Source organism: Papaver somniferum, chromosome 8, assembly GCF_003573695.1.
Source record: "Papaver somniferum cultivar HN1 chromosome 8, ASM357369v1, whole genome shotgun sequence".
Lineage (NCBI taxonomy): Eukaryota > Viridiplantae > Streptophyta > Magnoliopsida > Ranunculales > Papaveraceae > Papaver > Papaver somniferum.
Genome location: NC_039365.1, coordinates 50,187,615 through 50,206,406, shown reverse-complemented (window position 1 = coordinate 50,206,406; position 18,792 = coordinate 50,187,615). Strand labels below are relative to the sequence as shown.

The 18,792-nt window shown below is 38.3% G+C and overlaps 2 long non-coding RNA genes across 3 annotated transcripts; both read right to left on the bottom strand.

Annotated features, from left to right (window-relative positions):
• Nucleotides 1–5,315: 5,315 nt before the first annotated feature.
• On the bottom strand, nucleotides 5,316–6,870 carry LOC113302375. Of its 2 annotated transcripts, XR_003336825.1 has the most exons (5): nucleotides 6,767–6,870; nucleotides 6,362–6,502; nucleotides 5,992–6,070; nucleotides 5,838–5,888; nucleotides 5,316–5,513 (listed from the first exon to the last, which is right to left on the bottom strand). It is a non-coding gene; the product is annotated as an uncharacterized LOC113302375 (long non-coding RNA). The 2 variants fall into 2 exon arrangements; XR_003336824.1 differs by lacking the exon at nucleotides 5,838–5,888.
• A 120-nt stretch (nucleotides 6,871–6,990) lies between these two features.
• LOC113306955 lies at nucleotides 6,991–10,514 on the bottom strand. Its single transcript, XR_003338934.1, has 3 exons — nucleotides 8,491–10,514; nucleotides 8,110–8,194; nucleotides 6,991–7,348 (listed from the first exon to the last, which is right to left on the bottom strand). It is a non-coding gene; the product is annotated as an uncharacterized LOC113306955 (long non-coding RNA).
• Between the last annotated feature and the right edge of the window lie 8,278 nt (nucleotides 10,515–18,792).

Sequence of the window (18,792 nt, the reverse complement as noted above, 5' to 3'; positions counted from 1 at the left end):
TTCAACGGTTCATCCCCTGTCTGGTACGGGAGGTAAGTTTTGTCGAAACACTCGCGAATCCCCTGTCAGCGAGTTACTGTATTCCTTCGTTTGCATATATGCTAAGGAATTGAAAACGACTGCTTTAATTTCCTAGTAAAGGGAAAGGACTGGCCATACAAGATAAGGGTTCAGATTTCATCACCGTTCTCTTCTTTCCCGCCTTAGGAAAACGAAACCAAACGCGAACCTAAGCCTAAAATTTTGACTAGAACGAGACCTATAGAGTAACGAGCTTAATAGGAAAGTCGTTCGAAAAATATTGATTACTCTTTTGAGCATACTTTGAAGTTCATGATGGTTTCCGTGAGTTGAATACGCCGCCTTGTAACGCCGGTGAGGCCTTGGGTATCAAAGCTCCACGCATCTTCCCTCGTCCCTATTCAACTTATTTTAACTCGGATTGATTCCAGAGAGGTTTGCTCATATTGTAACGAGTTCCTTTTCGAAAGAATAGAAGCTGGTCTAGAAACAATCTAAGTGGAGCCATCATGCTTTTTGTTTGCTAGAAATATTTAGGTTTGCTTTGGTGGAGGCAACCTGCTTTGTGTTTGCTTAGAACCTCCATTCCTTTAGGATTCTTTTATTTCTTTTATTTGTTTTTCTAGTGTATGCCCGAGGTCATTAGAGAACTGGCTTGGATAAGAGATAATCTAGGTCGATTGATCAGTGAAAAACCAAGTAGTTCTTCTTGTGGAAGCGGGGAGCTCGGAGACTCTTCTTTTGAGAGCCCTATTTTTGGAAACTTCAGTTTTGAGAATATGTCTCTTCGTGAGGAAAATACCCCTAGTACTTCAGCTGTGCCAGCGATGGCAACTTTGAAAGATTACATGTTCCCAACTAGGTCCACCCGAGCCTCGTGCATTAAATTGCCAGCCACTACGGTTAATTTCGAGATAAAACCTAGTATTCTTCAGATGATGCCTATATTCTTAGGGAAAGATGATGATAACCCTTATTTTCATATTAGGGACTTTGAGGAAATTTGTGGGACAATTAGAATAAAAGACCTTACTGATGAAGTCTTGAAACTTAAGATGTTTCCCTTTTCCTTGAGAGATAAAGCCAAGACCTGGCTGAACAACCTACCATCTAAATCCATTGAAACATGGAGGGAACTTATTGCTGCTTTCTATATGAAATTCTACCCTAAGCATAAAACTGCGTCTGTTAGGCAGAAAATTAGTGCTAGTATGCAACAAGAGGGAGATTCTCTTTATAGGTTTTTAGAGAGATTCAATGATCTCCTATCCCAGTGTCCTCACCATAGATTTGATAAAATGAAACTCGTAGAGATTATTTATGATGGGTTAGACTATTCAACCAAAGCCATGGTTGAGTCTATGTGCGCTGGTGAGTTCACTAGTAAAAGTGCTGATGATGCTTTTACCTTCTTAGGAGCTGTCGCTTAAAAATCCCAACAGTGGGAGTCTTGTGTTGAACCCCCCAAAAGACTCTTGGTCAATAGAAGTAGCACCAATGTGGTAGATACAAGCTTCGGGCAGATGCTAAGTTTGTTGCTTTGTCTAGAAGGTTAGAAGCTTTGGAATTGAATCATCCTAAACATAGGTCTCTTGTTGAACCCGATGATAGGTTTAGAGCCTCTCAAGTGTCTAGTTGTGGAGTAGAACCCAATAACTCGTTTTGGGAAGATCAGGTTAGTGAATAGCAAGCCCATGCTGTCTATAACAATGCTAGGTTTGAGAACTGTCAAAAGTTTGACCCATACTTAGAGACTTACAACCCTGGTTAGAGAAACCATCCTAATTTTTCTTGGTCTAAGGATCAGAATCAAGGACAATCTAGTAATTCTCAGCCTCCCCCAGATTTTGGTTATGCTAAGAACTCTTCAGGTCAACCCCAGTTTCAGAATGAGAAAAAGATCTCCACCTTAGAAGAAACTCTTACTATGTTAGCAAAGAACCATGATATGTTATCAAAGAACCACTATGGTTTTAAAGAAGAAACCAGGAAGAATTTTAAGAATAATTCCCAGTCTCTTGCAAACTTAGAACTTCAATTCAGCCAAATAGCTAAGTTTCTTAGTGAAAGAGAAGATGGAAGGTTCCCTAGTCAAAATGATCCTAACCCTAAAGGAGGGAAATCGTACAATCATGTGAATTCTATAACAACCCTTAGGAGTGGAAAGAAAGTTGAAAATAAGGTTGCCATGCCTGATAGTGAACATGATGTAGTTCACCGTTCTGAGCCAGAAAATGAGGAGACCGATAGAATCTCCAAAGAGACCAATGAGGATCATGATGAGCCCGGGTTTGTTCCCAGATCCCCGTTCCCCCAGCTGCTAGTTCCAACTAAGAGGGAGTCAAACTTTAATGATATACTGGAGGTTTTTAAGCAGGTTACTATCAACCTCCCATTTTTAGATGCGATTAAGCAGATTCCCGCTTATGCCAAGTTTCTTAAGGATATGTATACGCGAAAGCCAAAACTTAGTGTTCAGAAGAAATCCTTCCTAGCTAGTCATGTGAGTTCTATTATCCAGAATACCACTACTCCTAAGTATAAATACCGTGTCGAGAAAGCTTTGCTTGACTTAGGAGCCACTGTGAACTTACTCCCATACCATGTGTACCTTAAGCTAGGACTTGGTGAGATGAAACCTACCCAGATGACACTTCAATTAGCTGATAGGTCCGTTAAAATTCCTCGTGGTGTGATCGAGGACGTTCTTATTGAGGTCGACAAGTTTATTTATCCAGTGGATTTTGTTATCCTAGATACCCAACCTGTCCCCGACCCAGAGAACCAAATACCAGTGATTTTAGGTCGCCCATTTTTAGCCACATCCAATGCGATCATTAACTGTCGAAATGGTATTATGAATTTGTCTTTTGGTAATATGACTATTGAGCTGAACATTTTTAATATTAGTAAGCTACCCTCTGAACTAGATGACTCGAACATAGAAGAGGTGAACATGATAGGAACATTAGTCGAGGAGTCATTACCAAACACTTTGTTAGAAGATCCATTAGAGAAATGCCTAGCTCACTTTGGGATTGATTTTGATGATGATAATGTGATTAACGTGGTGAATGCTTTGTTAGACTCAACCCCTTTGTTAGACACTAATAATGGATGGAAACCTAAGTTCGAACCACTAACAGTTTCTAAGTCTACCCTAGTTCCTTTGTTAGAAGAGCCTCCTAAGTTGGACCTAAAACCATTGCCAGATACCTTGAAATATGTGTTTTTAGGCCCGTCCGAGACTTTACCTGTGATTATAGCATCTGACTTGGATAGTGATTAGGAAAGTAAGCTAGTGACCGTCCTTCAGAATAACAAGGAAGCTTTAGGGTGGACCATAGCAGACATTAAGGGTATAAGTGATCGATGTCGTATGCATCAAAAATAAATCACACTTTCTTACTACTCAAAATATAAATATAGCAAGGGCAAGAAATGATCGTTCCCACAGAGAGGTCTTGGGTTGTCAAATTGTTTCGGTTTCCTATAAATTCCAATGGGGGGTTTTCTGATTTTTATATACTAAAATAAAATAAAAACAAAACAAAGAAATAAACAAGCAAGTCAAATAGAGCAGATATTGGTGAAGGATTCATCTTCATTCACAAACATGCTTTTTAACAATAACTAGAATTGATATTTAATCTCTCTTTTATCAAAGGCCCTAAGATACCTTGATCACAAGTATATCCCGCAAATCTCCTCTTGTCATCAACAAACACATTAAAAGATGCGAATATGAATTCTATCTTAGAGAATAACCTAACGTGTAAAAGCACTAATCAAGTTTAATTCCCTAGGTGCATCAAGTTATATGAAATCAGGCCAATCAAAGCAATCGAACGTGTAAAAGCACTAATCCGATTTAACAAAGGTTATGGCTCACTTGTGACTGCTAGGATGTATCACTACAAGCAATAATCAAAATTATGCTACTTGTACTCAAGGTGTATCACGTTTACGTATAATAAACCCTAAACTAGCAATAGATATGATTATGAGTTCTATCAATTTGCAACTTGACAAAACTAACAATCAATCATACATGGCGATATTTCTAGTGAATCATAATCGATAAAACATGAGACAAAACTAATTTATTGAGCACAACTCATGTTTGGAAATCCAACTTATTCCTTAAACCAATGATAAAATTAAATACTCATGTTAAAGGAGTTCATCACAAGAAGAAATAGAAAAGCCATCATGTTCTAAACCCTAGGCAAAAAGTAGAAGAATAGATAAAAAAAATCGATATTTTATAGAATATGAGACCCTTATATACTTGGGAAAATTATGCTCAGGCCCCACCCATGGGTAACCCATAATATGAGACCCTTAATTAAAAGAAGTTTAAATCTAGGTCCCGAATTATTAAAAGATCTTGATACCCTTATGTATATTGTCAAGTCCATAATTAAATAAAATTTAAATATAGGCCCGAAATTATTAAATCTAGGCCCGAAATTATTAAAGTACATTGCGAATGTGTAAATAGAAGTTACACATGCATATGGCAAGTGTAACCAAAAGTTACACATCCTTGTGACATGTGTAATGCAAAGTTACACTTGTATATATACGCAGAAAATAAACATCAAAAAGAAAACACAAAAAAAAAATACATGTATTACTTTAATATTCATTTACAACAATTTTATAGCATGTGTAACTAGAATTTACACACATCTGTCTAGTGTAATTGAGAGTTACATATGTGTCTATCTAGTGTAATTGAGAGTTATACATGCATCTGACTTGTGTATTCAACGTCAACTCCAGTTCCAGCGAGATCATTACCACATTTAAGCAATTAGCTTTTATGAAGTTATCTGAAACCTGAAATATAACAACAAGCAATCAGTATTTATAAGATCAAAATGAACAGTACATACAACAATGTATATTCAGTTTCACAAGCATCTGACTAGAGTAACTAGTAGTTACACATGCATCTGAATTGTGTAACTGAGAGTTACACATGCATATAACATGTGTAACTAGGAGATACACATGCATATGGCTTATGTAACTAGGAGTTACACCTGCATATGGAATATGCCATTTATCATGAACTTGCAAGCCTAAGTTACCTAAAGCAAAGTATGTGTAAGTAAAGGTTACACATCTAATTAGCATGTGTAACTAAAAATTACACATCTATTTAGCTTGTGTAACTAGAAGTTACACATCTAATTAGCATGTGTAACTGAAATTTACACATCTATTTAGCTTGTGTAACTAAAAATTACACATCCATACCAAAACACCACCACTAAGACAAGCAGAATGTAAAGTAGTTCCAACTTAGAATGTCTAACACAGCTCTAACATCCATACCAAACCTCTCAGCTTCATACCAAAACACCACCACTAACTCCAAATACAAATTATCTTCCAAATCTGATCCAGTACCACCACTGCCTCCTCATCCTCCTCCAAAACCTGCACCTCCACCATCAACACCACCACAAGTGTTGATTTTCCTGTAAAAGAAACATAAAAATATCAGCCAAACTAATCATTGTATACACAAACTAGTCTAGATGCAAAAGCAATACTGCCAGCCTCCAAAAGTCATAAAACAAGCATGTATAATCAACTAACTAAACAAGCATGTGTAAGTCCCAACATCTACAGATGTTTTAACAATCAGATTTCATCTTATCATCTACAGATACAAGTCAATAACTGAATCCATTGTAATCATGAGAGTTCATCGTTTTTAGATGATTGGATTCAACTAGTATTACCAAGAAATTGAACCTAAAACAACAACATCAACAGTAATAACAACAATCTAAACGTACCTAGATTCAAAATTCATTGATTCCAGAAAAATTATATTTTTCTGCTCTGACCTGAATAGAACAACCAAAACAAGAATCAAAACCTAATCAAACTAAATAAGAAAATAGAACTACTAAATGAGTCAATCATATTGAATCAAAACAAAAACGTTACCTGAAGTAGCTTCAAAAGAACAAATTGGAATAAATTGATTGATTCAAATTGGAGTCACCACAATATCACCAACTGAAACCTGAATCATTCAAATTGGAGTTCTTATACAAGATGACAAGTACTACCTAGGTTTAATCATGAATAAGTTGTTTCCAAGCATTAAAAACCTTCAGCTGTTGTATTCAATCAGTATGTGTAAGTAAAAGTTACACATCTAATTAGCATGTGTAACTAGAAGTTACACATATATTTAGCTTGTGTAACTAGAAGTTACACATCCACTTAGCTTGTGTAACTGAGAGTTACACATCCATAATAAAGCACAAACAGGAGCTAATACCAGCAGATTAATGAGGATAATCGGGCATACCTGTATGAATTGAACATATCAACAGCACCTTGGAGATCAAAAGCCCATGTTTCATGGTCCCCAGATTTCATAAGGTTATTGCCAACCCACTGGGAAAGTGATTTGAAGAACCCAAGCTCCATCATGTAATCTACAAGCCACCTGAGTTTTAGAAACATAATATGACATGTTAGATAGTTGATCTACTAACGTCAATTCTCTTACGAAGGTATGATTTTCCATGAAAGAAGAAACACTTCCAAATGTGTTGTTCACTGGCAGTTCATGAACTCCAAAAGTCGTCCACCTTTACAGTGGATCCATATATATGGTAGTGTAGATGAATGTATATATCAACTTCCCAATTGCACAAATGAAAACTGTAGTATACATAAGTACAACAAAATGAAGGAGAATAACTCTTACTTTCTTGATGGGATTTCTGAGGGTAAACTTTGCAAGGTCTGGAAAACCTTCTCAACTTCTCCATCACTCTCTTCAGGATTTACATCTCCAGGTACAGATTCCAGTACCCAAAGTTGTTTGCATCAAGGAAGTGTAGAAAACTTCATTACATGGAAGGATGGACATACTGGGTTTATTAGCAATTGAAAGAAGTAAAGATCTCAAAAAAGGTTTTGTGTGTCCTTCTTCACATTTTGTAACAATTTTGTTTAGTAAAAACTGAGAATATGTAAATAAACATACTAAATGCCAGATCCAAATACTTCATCTACATTTCGTATCCTTAAATTACAAAAATTAAACAACATCAATAAAACCAAACAACAGAAGCAATTCATCAAACATTTAGAACTCAAAAACAGAATTTTCAGATGTTGGTGATACCGAATCTCCAGATGAAAATTATTACTATTAACAGCTTCTTCATTAGTTGTTTCCAAAGCAAAAGAAGAATCAGATTTTGAATCACCTGTGAATGACGATTAGTTGTTATCTTCTTTATTTCTGTTGTTGTTGAAGATCTTCATAGTTCCATTGTTGAACCTGCACAATAAGTAAGTCCTAAGGTTTAAAACATCATTACATACATGAAAAACAACAAAGAAGAGGAAATCCCAACTTAAAAAAACCTTGAAAAAAATGAAAGAGATGAAACAATAACTAATTAGATTATAGAAGACTTCTGACTTGAATGGAGACTGAGAAGAGATGATGAAACCTTAACTTGAGATTCACAAGCTTTAATTTCAGATTCAAAATAAAATTGAAATAATATTTGATTGATTCGAATTCATAGATTATTTGATGCTCAACTATTTTATCTATTGAATCAAATCCATTCAAATCTCTAAATAACTACATCATAACCAAGATGAACTCCAAAAATGCACCAAAATTCCAAAACACCGAGAATAAAATTTCGATTTATCATCGTTTGTAACAGATCTTCTTCTTCTAATAACAAACACGCAGATGATTTACTATCATTCTTCCAGATCTAAAAAAGCAAATGAAATCAATGAAAGAAATATAAACCTAGAAACTTTATATGAATCTTCAAACAGAAAACTAAATTAGAACGAAATCTCTGCAGAAAAAATGAAATCAGATTACGAAATCAACCGATTGAATTGAAATTTTTCCTGTTCGATTTGATTTTCTACGAGAATCTTCATATTCAGTTCCTGCTGATGAATTTCCATTGAATCTCCGAAGAATAATTGATGTTGATTTCGAATTTATGTTTAGATAATCAGGATCTTTTTTTGTAAAGGTCAGATCTAAGTTATAAAATAATTACTCACTGGAAATTTCGATTAGAAATCGTGTTCTCGGCCTGTTTCTTCGTCTGAGAGAGAGAGCAAACCCTGAAACTTTTTTCTCTGCAACCTGCAACCGAGCGAGAGAGATGAGAGAGAAAGAAAATGAAGAAATGAATGGATCTTATGATTTTTCTCTTGTATATATTGAAAAGGGTAAATTTGACATTATGAAAATGTCACTTTATTATCAAGCCCTAAAAATTAAAATTCTGGGCCTAGAAATATCAAAATATGAAAGAATGGAGTTGACAATGAAGGATCCATTTTGTTGGGTTTCTATGTGTTGAACCCATATAGTAGGGGGTTATAGTATTTTTCACTATATACTTTCTCTCCTTCCCTAATTTCTTAACTAGGTCGCACCATTTTCTGCCAAAAGCCCGCTCCTAAAACACCCATCAGCCAAGCCCAGGTCCAAGTCCAACCGGGTCTGAGTCAGCTCGCCTGTCTCACTGGATTGAGTCAACTCGGTTGAACTGTCAGTCCCATGGAACTGACCGTGTACTCCTCTGTTGAAGCATTCTAACCTTCACTGCACAACTTCATCCTAACATGCATCTATTCATTCATCCTTCACAACTCAGGCCAACTCCACAAATTCATCCATGTACTAACTTCGTATCACAACCCAGACTCCATTGTCTTCTCCCCACGACTTCCTTGTAGCTCCAATTCCACCACTGCATTGGCTTACACAACTGCAACTCAGCTTCCTCGGTCATTTATCACCTGCAACACCACCATCTTACTGATTCAACCATCTCCACTTTAATATCAGCACCAACACTCCCTTTCAAGCACCAGCACCTTCTCTTGAAACCATTGCAGAGCCATGACAGGCCCCAACACTTCCTAGCCCCAACACCTTCATTCTTTCTATCACAACAACACTTGCAACTGCAACTTCAATCTCAATCCATTACAGTCCCATTCATACCACCAACACCTTTCTGCTCCTGTAAATTCAGTTGCACACCAGAAACCACCAACAACATCACAGCTTCAGTACTATGGCAACACTCTCATCCATTTCAGCTATTCCTTGTAATCTCCAGCACAACTCCATCTCGCACTATCTTGTAAGAATCTCCGGAGTCATTACCAGCTGCAATACCAACTCCCATTGATGACATAAACACCACTTTTAAATCCACAATCCTGTAATGCTCTTGCAATTCCAGCTACGACTTCAATTCCTTCGTGACTCATACAAGCTCAATCAGCTCCAATGCATTCAGCCAAACTCCACCTGCAATTCCGAGCTCAGACCATTCATACAGTACTTACAGACCAGCCTTTCCTGCATTTCATACCCAGGTGCACTTCAATCATACATAACTCTTCCTTTAGATCCTGCACAAACTGCAACATTCGACTCAATTTCATTGTTGCATCACCTGCAATGCATTCCACTCATCCTTTGTAGCTTCTTTGAACAAGCACATTTGTAGCTGCACCTCATACCTGCAATTCAGTCCATTGCAGTGCCAAACCAAGACCAACTGCCATTCATCTCCATAACCAGCTGCACCACTACTTCCCGCAGCCATCTCTGGCACTTCCTCAACTCATTGCCACAATCAAACCCACTAACACAGCACCACTAGCCATTCTACACAAGCACTTTCCCTAACTGCATCTGCGTTGTCCTATAACTCCTTGTCACTTCAATAGCATCAACTTCACTTCATGCCTGCACAACCCCAGTCCACTATCTCTGCAGCTTTAACTGCATTCTTAGCTGCACACCATCAACATCCACTTCCATTAACAGCTCAGTAGTTCAGCCATTTCTTTTCAAACTCATTCAGTCATCCACCAATTTGCCGAACCAAAATCAAGTAGAACTCTAACCAGTTTCATCATCTACAGCTTCATTTTCAGCTTCTCAAACTTCTCCATTACCAACTGTTCACAACCAAGACCACCAAAAACCCATCAAACCCATCTTTTCAAAACCTGCATCGAAACAGCAGTTGGTAACAGCTTCTTGTTTCTTGCCTATCTTCTCTGTTCAACATCACAGAACCCTAAATCTCGAATCCTAATTCCTTCTCAGTTCAGAATCCCCTTTTCTCATTTAATCTTCATACAAATCCACCAGGTTCTTCCTTCAGAATAGAAAATCAACACAAACCCCTTGTTTCAATTCGCACCAGATCCCCTTTCTCAACTCTAATTTCTTGGTTCGATTGAGCAACAGCAAAACCCTAAGTTTCTTCATCTCAATTTATTCCCGATTCACCCTTTCTTTCTTGAACATCATCTCTGCCATGTCTGAATTCGAACAGTGTCTCTCTGAATCTCTTCATCATCTCTCAATTTCTCTACTAGCTTCTCGATCTGATCTCTAATCTCTAGCAGCAGCTTCTGCTTTTCTTTCTCAATTTCAGGTCACTGTAATGAGAGGTAGAGATATCTCAAATCTCGATTATAGGGTAGGATTTGATTTAGACACCTCAGTTACCTTGATAAGGGCTACCCAGATGGCAACCCCCCTTAACCACAGCTGGCTGTCCTTTAGTACTCCTCCAAAAGAGTTGTCCCTTGTCCTTAACTGGGCTCCAGATAGTGTTCTCCCATGAAATGGCAAGTTTTCCCTTTTTGCTCAAATTGGGTGATTTCTTCTTCTTTTCCTCATGCGACTCCAGAGTATCTATAAAACTCAAAAGCAAACACAAGATACATAATTTACAAGAAAAGTAACAAAGAAAGCATAAATACTAGATATAAAATTAGGTGTTTTAGACACCTATCAATAAGTCCTACTGATTGTATACATCATATCTATTTACAGAGTGACACCAAACCTTCTAGGGAGATGCAACGTCAACTGAACCCTAATATGAAATAAGTAGTTCGAACCGAGGTTCTTAAGCTGTTAGATGCAGGCATTATCTACCCCATTTCAGACAGTAAGTGGGTCAGCCCCGTTCAGGTTGTTCCCAAGAAATCCGTATTACTGTAGTCAAGAATGATAACAATGAGTTAATCCCAACCCGGGCGACCACGTGTTGGCGTGTCTGTATTGACTATAGGAAATTGAATAAGGTCACTAGGAAGGACTACTTTCCCCTTCCCTTAATCGACCAAATGCTAGAGAGATTAGCTGGACGTAGCCATTATTTCTTTTTAGATGGATACTGCGGTTATAATCAGGTTTTCATAGCCCCAGAAGACCAAGAGAAAACCACTTTTACCTGTCCCTTTGGTACCTTTGCGTATAGACGCATGCCTTTAGGGCTATGTAATGCCCCTGCGACCTTTCAGCGTTGTATGCTGAGCATATTTTCTGACATGGTAGAACGGTTCTTAGAGGTCTTTATGGATGATTTTTCAGTGTTTGGTTCGTCTTTCGATGAGTGCTTGCATCATTTGTAATTAGTTTTGACTAGGTGTAAGGAACAGAATTTAGTGCTTAATTGGGAGAAATGTCACTTCATGGTTCGTTCAGGAATTGTTCTAGGGAATATCGTATCTTCGAAGGGTATAGAGGTATATAGATCCAAAGTTGACCTTATTAAAACTTTACAGGTCCCAAAAACCGTAAGAGATATTAGGTCATTCTTAGGGCATGCAGGTTTTTATCGTCGATTCATTAAGGATTTTAGCTTGATTTTCTAGACCTCTTTGCAAATTGTTTGCAAAAGATGTTAAGTTTGTCTTTGATGATGCTTGTTTAGAGGCTTTTGAGAAGCTTAAGAACTTACTCACTACCTCCCCCATAGTCCAGGCACCCAACTGGAACTTACCCTTTGAGATCATGTGTGATGCTTCATATTATGCTATTGGTGTTGTGCTAGGTCAGCGAGAAAACAAATTACTTCATGTGATTTACTATGCTAGGAAAACTCTGAATGATGCCCAGTTGAACTATACCACTACCGAGAAGGAACTGTTAGCCATTGTGTTTTCCTTAGACAAGTTTAGACCCTATCTCTTAGGTTCTAAGATCGTGATATATACTGATCATGCTGCTTTGAAATATCTTCTGTCTAAAAAGGATACGAAACCTAGATTGATTAGGTGGATCATTTTGTTGCAAGAGTTTTCTCCAAACATTAGAGACAAAAAGGGTGCCGAAAATGTAGTAGCAGACCACTTGTCTAGGATAGTTGTTGATTCCCCTGATGATTCCCTTCCTATAAGGGATAGCTTTCCTGATGAACAATTGTTCTTTGTTACCCAATTACCTTGGTATGCAAATATAGTGAACTATCTTGTTACTGGTCGAATTCCCCAACATTGGGGTAAACAAGATCGTTCTAGGTTTTTGGCCGAGGTGAAGCACATCTTTTGGATTATCCTTATTTGTTTAAGTATTGTCCAGACCAGATTATTAGGAGATGTATACCTGAGAGTGACCAGTCCAGTATTATTTCCTTTTGTCATGATCATGCTTGTGGAGGTCACTTTAGTGCTAAGAAGACTGCTGCTAAGATATTGCAGTGTGGATTCTATTGGCCTTCGTTGTTTAAAGACTCCCATAGTTACTGTGTTACTTGTGACCGTTGCCAGAAATTAGGAACCATTTCCCTTAGGAACATGATGCCCTTGAAACCTATTTTAGTTGTTGAGGTCTTTGATGTGTGGGGTATTGATTTTATGGGTCCGTTTCCTAATTCTTTTGGTAACCTATACATCCTTGTCGCCGTAGACTATGTATCTAAGTGGATTGAGGCGGTTGCGTGTAATACTAATGACCATAGGGTTGTGATTGAGTTCTTGAAAGATAATATACTTACACGTTTTGGTACACCGTGAGCTATAATTAGTGATAGAGGGTCGCACTTTTGTAATGGACCTTTTAGGCTTCTGCTGAAGAAATATGGTATTACACATAAGGTAGCTACCCCGTATCATCCACAGACTAGTGGTCAGGCAGAGGTTTCCAATAGGGAGATAAAGCGTATATTAGAGAAAACAGTTCATCCTAATCGGAAAGACTGGTCGTCTAGGCTTACTGATGCCTTATGAGCTTACCGTACTGCGTTTAAGACCCCCATTGGAATGCCACCTTATCGACTTGTGTATGGCAAGGCATGTCATTTAACTGTTGAGTTAGAACATAGAGCATATTGGGCTGTTAAGCAGCTAAATTTTTCACTAGACAAGGCAGGAGCCCATAGGAAACTCCAGCTCAATGAGTTGGAAGAGATTCGTAGAGATGCATACGATAGTGCTAAGGAATATAAGAACAAAATGAAACTTGTGCATGATAAGAATATTTTAAGAAAGTCATTTTCTCCAGGTCAAAAAGTTCTTCTGTATGATACCCGCTTGCATCTTTTCCCTAGGAAGTTACGTTCTCGGTGGACGGGTCCTTTTATTGTTCGCACTGTCTTTCCTCATAGAGCTGTTGAGATCAAGACACCAGATGGTAGTAGTTCTTCGAAGGTTAACGGTCAGAGATTGAAACCCTTTTTAGAGACATTTCCTACAGGTGATGTTGAGGAGGTCCCTCTGGAGGACCCTGTTTACCCTTGATTGACCATCGAGGCGATTGTATGTTGTATATTAGTTTTTGATTCACCCAGGTACTATCTTTCCGACTTCTCTCTTTACTGATTCCTCATGTTTCTTTACTTTTTGGTATTGCTCTTTTATTAGAAACATTGAGGACAATGTTAGATTTAACTTTGTATATTAGTTTTTGAATGACCATCGAGGACCCTGTTTAGCCTTGATTGACCATAGAGGCGATTGTATGTTGTATATTAGTTTTTGATTCACTCAGGTACTATCTTTCCGACTTCTCTCTTTACTGATTCCTCATGTTTCTTTACTTTTTGGTATTGATCTTTCATTAGAAACATTTAGGAAAATGTTAGATTTAAGTTTGGGGGCGGGGAAGAAACTTTTTGTTAGCTTTTAGTTGCAATAAATAAACTCTAGAACCTAGAAATTTATGCTTATTAAGGTTGGCACTAACCAATCTAAGTGGATGGGAACATCTTGGTTATAGAAGTTGAGGAACCAATATGATTAGATGGAAACATCTAAAGAGTCTATTCATAAAAGCACAGAGCTCAGGTGTTAGAATTAAAAAAAAAACATGGTAGTTTCGCCATATCTCGTTGAGTCCTAATCCCGTATGTTTTTATTTCTTAAGTGATTTGGTGGGGCACACGATTCGTTGTTACCATTGCTATGTGAAATAGAGTGATTGAGATAAAAAAAAAAAAAAAAAAAAACATTGAGACCAGACCATCAGACCAACCGGAATAAATTCAATAAAGTCGACCACTGGTGCCCTTGTATATGCCAGTTGTGTTGACCTAGAGTTAGGTTTATCGGCCACTGGTCCCCTTGTATATGCCAGTTGTGTTGACCTAGAGTTAGGTTTATCGACCACTAGTCCCCTTGTATATGCCAGTTGTGTTGATATTAGTCAGACCGGTATCTCAGTCCATTAGGATAGGTTCATCTTGGCAGAGTCCTTCAGACAGATATGGGAAACATCGTTCACTTTAAACCATATATTTTTCTCTTTATCCATCTTCTTAATCTTTCCATGTGATTGGTTGACTCCGGTTATGATGTCCAGAAACTATCTGAGTAGAGCTCTGTCACTTATATATGAATTTTAGTATGCTGAGTGTAAACTCGTGTACAACAATTGGAATTTCGCATCAGGGTATTTCCTCCTATAGTCAATGATTGTATGCCAACCAAGGAGATTCTTTAGTGCCTTCCAAGGTTCTGCGTAGATAGCAAGGGTCCGTAGTAAAGGTTTTGTGGGTACACCTCTAGTAAACCCTCCGGAGACAAAACTCCGCCGCTAGGGCCACCTAGCGGTTTAACGGCTTGCTGCACGTGCTAAGTGTAGTTATTTTATTTTCTACATTAGTTTTGCTCGAGGACTAGAAAATAATAAGTTTGGGGGTATTTGATAGACGCATTTATGTGTATGATTTGTCCTTAATGTTCCGTATTGTGAGTACTCGATTTTGTACTTATTATGGTTTTTTGTGTGTTTGTAGGTATTTTTTGGAAATAAATATTGTTGGAAAATTCGGCTCGAAAAGTTGCTCGGAGCACCCCAGGAGAACAATTGCTCTACGGACCCCCACTTTTTCTAAGGAGCACCCTGGGCTATATACATCCCAATTTCATTCTCAGCACCCACCTGCTAAGGGCACCCCTACTATGGATAGGGGCACCCCCTTCTTCTTCCACGTTTAAACAGAATTTGGCGGGAAATTTTCCTTTGCACCTGCAATATTTTGTGGAGCAGAATTGGACGTGATTTTATGTGATTTTTTTACGGGATTGGTTTGTAAATAACCTGTTTCACTAAAACAGGGAAGGTAATTGATTCATGCACGTAAATAATGGAAGAAATGATCACACGGAGGAAGAAATATTTTCTCGGATATTTATTTTTAATTTCCGGGTAATTTTGGGAAGTTTGTTCATTGGTACAACGTGTTCATTGCTGTCATAGAAGAATAAGGAACGTGTTGGGACATGTTATCCAGAGAAAACAGTGTGACAAGGCAAGAATGGAAAGAAAACTTATCGAGAATATTTTCATTGACTGCCGAGTAATGGAGAGATTATTTGGATTAATGAGGAGTTATTCTTGGTCCAAAAGGTGTTTAAATAGGTTGTTGGGGTCGAGTAGAGTGAGGACGGAGAGTTTGGGAGATTACAGAGCATCACAGAGTCGAGAAAATCAAGTTGCAGAAAATGAAATCACCATTTATGCTGCTGTGAAGAACACGAAGAACAAAAGACCCACAGAGACAGTCGTTTATCAACGGTGACAACGACAGAGGGGTGAGGGTCGTATGCTACAGCATCAGTGACAGTTTACATATATCGTTCTCTGTAATAGTTCGGTTTGTAACACTTATAACTGTTACAAACCCGATTTGTAATAGTTTTTCTCCATTTCATCTTTGTAAACACCCTTTGAGCAATAAAAATGAATTTTGAGTGTGTTTCCAACATGATGATGAGCTAATTCTCCCATAACCAAGGAAGTGAGGAAGCTGTTCACGCGTGAATAATTGGTAATTATTTTATTCTCTCTAATTTATAATTTATAATTCACTCAATCACTGCTTTGCAGAGTTTTAAATTATTTGCATGATTTTCTTAATTACTTGTGATTCAATTTGATATGTTATACTTTGTTTAGATAATGTATGCTTAGGGAATACAATTAATGTTTGAGAATATGCCTGATTATTTGTGAATTAAGAAATAATGGACTTAGAAGATAATTAGAGTTTTGGATTATTTACCATAACTTATTCATGTGTGATAATGGAATCAGTGTCTTGGTTACTTTTAATATCTTGAAATCAATTTTGCAATAAGTTTTCTATTTTCAAGTTTTATAAGTCTAAAATCTTTTGCTTTCACAAGTCTCAACGAACCTATCATTACTACAACATCATTGAAAAATTACATCAGCAGTCTTGTTGGCGTCATGTTCGTACATCTTAATATGGTTGTATCCGCTGTAACCATCCATGAATGAGAACATATCGTGACCACTGGTTGCATCAACGAGCATATCAATGTTGGGTAGGGGAAAATCATCTTTCGGACAACATTTATTCAGATTCCTGATATCAACACAGCATCTGATTTGACCATTTTTCTTCTTGACAGGAACAACATTCGCCAGCCATGTTGGATGTTGAATGGGTTTGATAAACCCGGCTGCCAGTAGTTTCTGAATTTCTACCTTGATTTGTTCCTCAACTTCGTGTCTGAACTGCCTAGGCGACTGCTTGACAACTTTGGAGCCAGGAGTGATGTGAAAATGATGAGTGACCAATTTTTCTTCGAGACCAGGCATCTCTCCGTATGTCCAAGCAAAGATATCCTGATATTCTTTCAACAAACTTATCAGTCCCGTCCGCTCTTCTGGTGATAGTGCAGAACTAATTAAGATTGGCCTTGGATCATCCTCCATCCCGATATTGATCGTTTCGAGGTCATCAATAGTGGAATCGGTACCATCTTGCAATTGTTGTGCAGCATCTTAAATCTCTTTATCAGGTGATTGTTCACTCTGACATGATTCTTCAGGGCGAGGAGACTTTTCATCGTTCTCCTTGTTAATTACCAATCCTTGTGCCGGCGGTATGTGACCCTCTTCTATGCATCGTGACTGACTATGAAGTTGGATCCCGGCGTTCTGGTATGATCTTTACGACGCTTGACTGGTGTAGCAAATGACTTGATCGGTTTAGCACCTGAAGACGATGGTTTGTCAGCAACTTTTTTAAGGATTCCTAGCTCGGGAGTGGAGTACTGTAGATCTTCCTTGGAGGTTCAGGGATGTCCTTTTGAGACTCAAGGAATTCAGCGTCATAGACCGGAGCGTAAGGAGATGATGAAGCTGCAATACGAACAATCTTGTTATTGATCAGAGCCTTCATGCATTGATGGTATGTTGAAGGAACCACTTTATTGTCATGGAGCCACGGTCTTCCGAGTATCATGTGGTAATCAGGCTCTTGTTCGATCACGTGAAATTTGGCTTTTGATTGAATAGGCCCTACCTTCAGGTCTGTGTATGCATATCCATATGTATGGATCTGGCTTCCTTCAAAGCCCGTCATCAAGATGGGATGGCGAACAATTTCACTTTGTGGGAACTTGGCTGCTTTGAGAGTCTTCATAGTGATAATATTTGTAGAAGCGCCTGTATCAACGAGAGCTCTCTTCATAGTGATAATATTTGATAAAACCTGTCACGTACAAGGCTCGGTTATGTCTTTCATCTTCCATGCGGTCTTCTTCTACAAAGGTGATATTGTTGATCGAGTGCTCAGACAACATGAATGTTTCTTCAACTTCTTGGCATGATGGAATTAGTTGCACGTCTGATGATATTCGGTTGAGTGCAGCGAATGTGTCTGTATGCTGATCCCTTGAGAAGTGCAGGAGTTCACATAGATTTTCAATCAAATGACCTCTTGATCCACCGGCTTCTCGTAAGTAGTGAAACTATTGGTTTGAGGAGCATCAGTGGTAGTAGGGATTAGATGTTCCACCACTTCTGCCCCCGAGAGTCTTGTTAACTCCACCATACAGTTGAATATTTCATCGATCGCTTCTTTCAATCGATTGATGCTCTCAGCCAAAATTCCTTGCCTCCGTGCCAATTCAGCCAATGACGGGATTTCTCCATCTGATGCATCAATAGAGGGAAAAGGAGTAGTGAGGTAAGAATGACGAACATTATCAGAGTCGTTCGAGCGAGCATGAGGAGCGTCACCATTTGAAATACTCTGGTTAGTATTTGGAGTTTCTGACATAGACCTTAGACCAACCATTTTGTGAGAACTGAGATTTCTATAGAGAGAATGATCTCCCACTGTGGTCGTCAATCTGTAGATGGGGAAAAACGATTTGCTGGTTTTTACGGAATTGAAGAGACGACTGTGCGGAGGAGACTCCTTGAACCGAGCAAATGCTCAACCTCACACAGATGCACCGCAAGAAGGGATTGCTTTAAGTTAGAGAGATCAATATGTAGGACTCCGGCCTAAACCAAGACAATGGCCGTTCCAGAGTCAATCCGGTCACAAGAGAGGATGGGTCGATCTGTAGGAGGGAAGCTGAGAAACGTGTGAGATCAATGGTGATCAAAGATTGTAGGTGTGTTGTGTATTCTGCGTGAAGAAAATAAGATAAGTT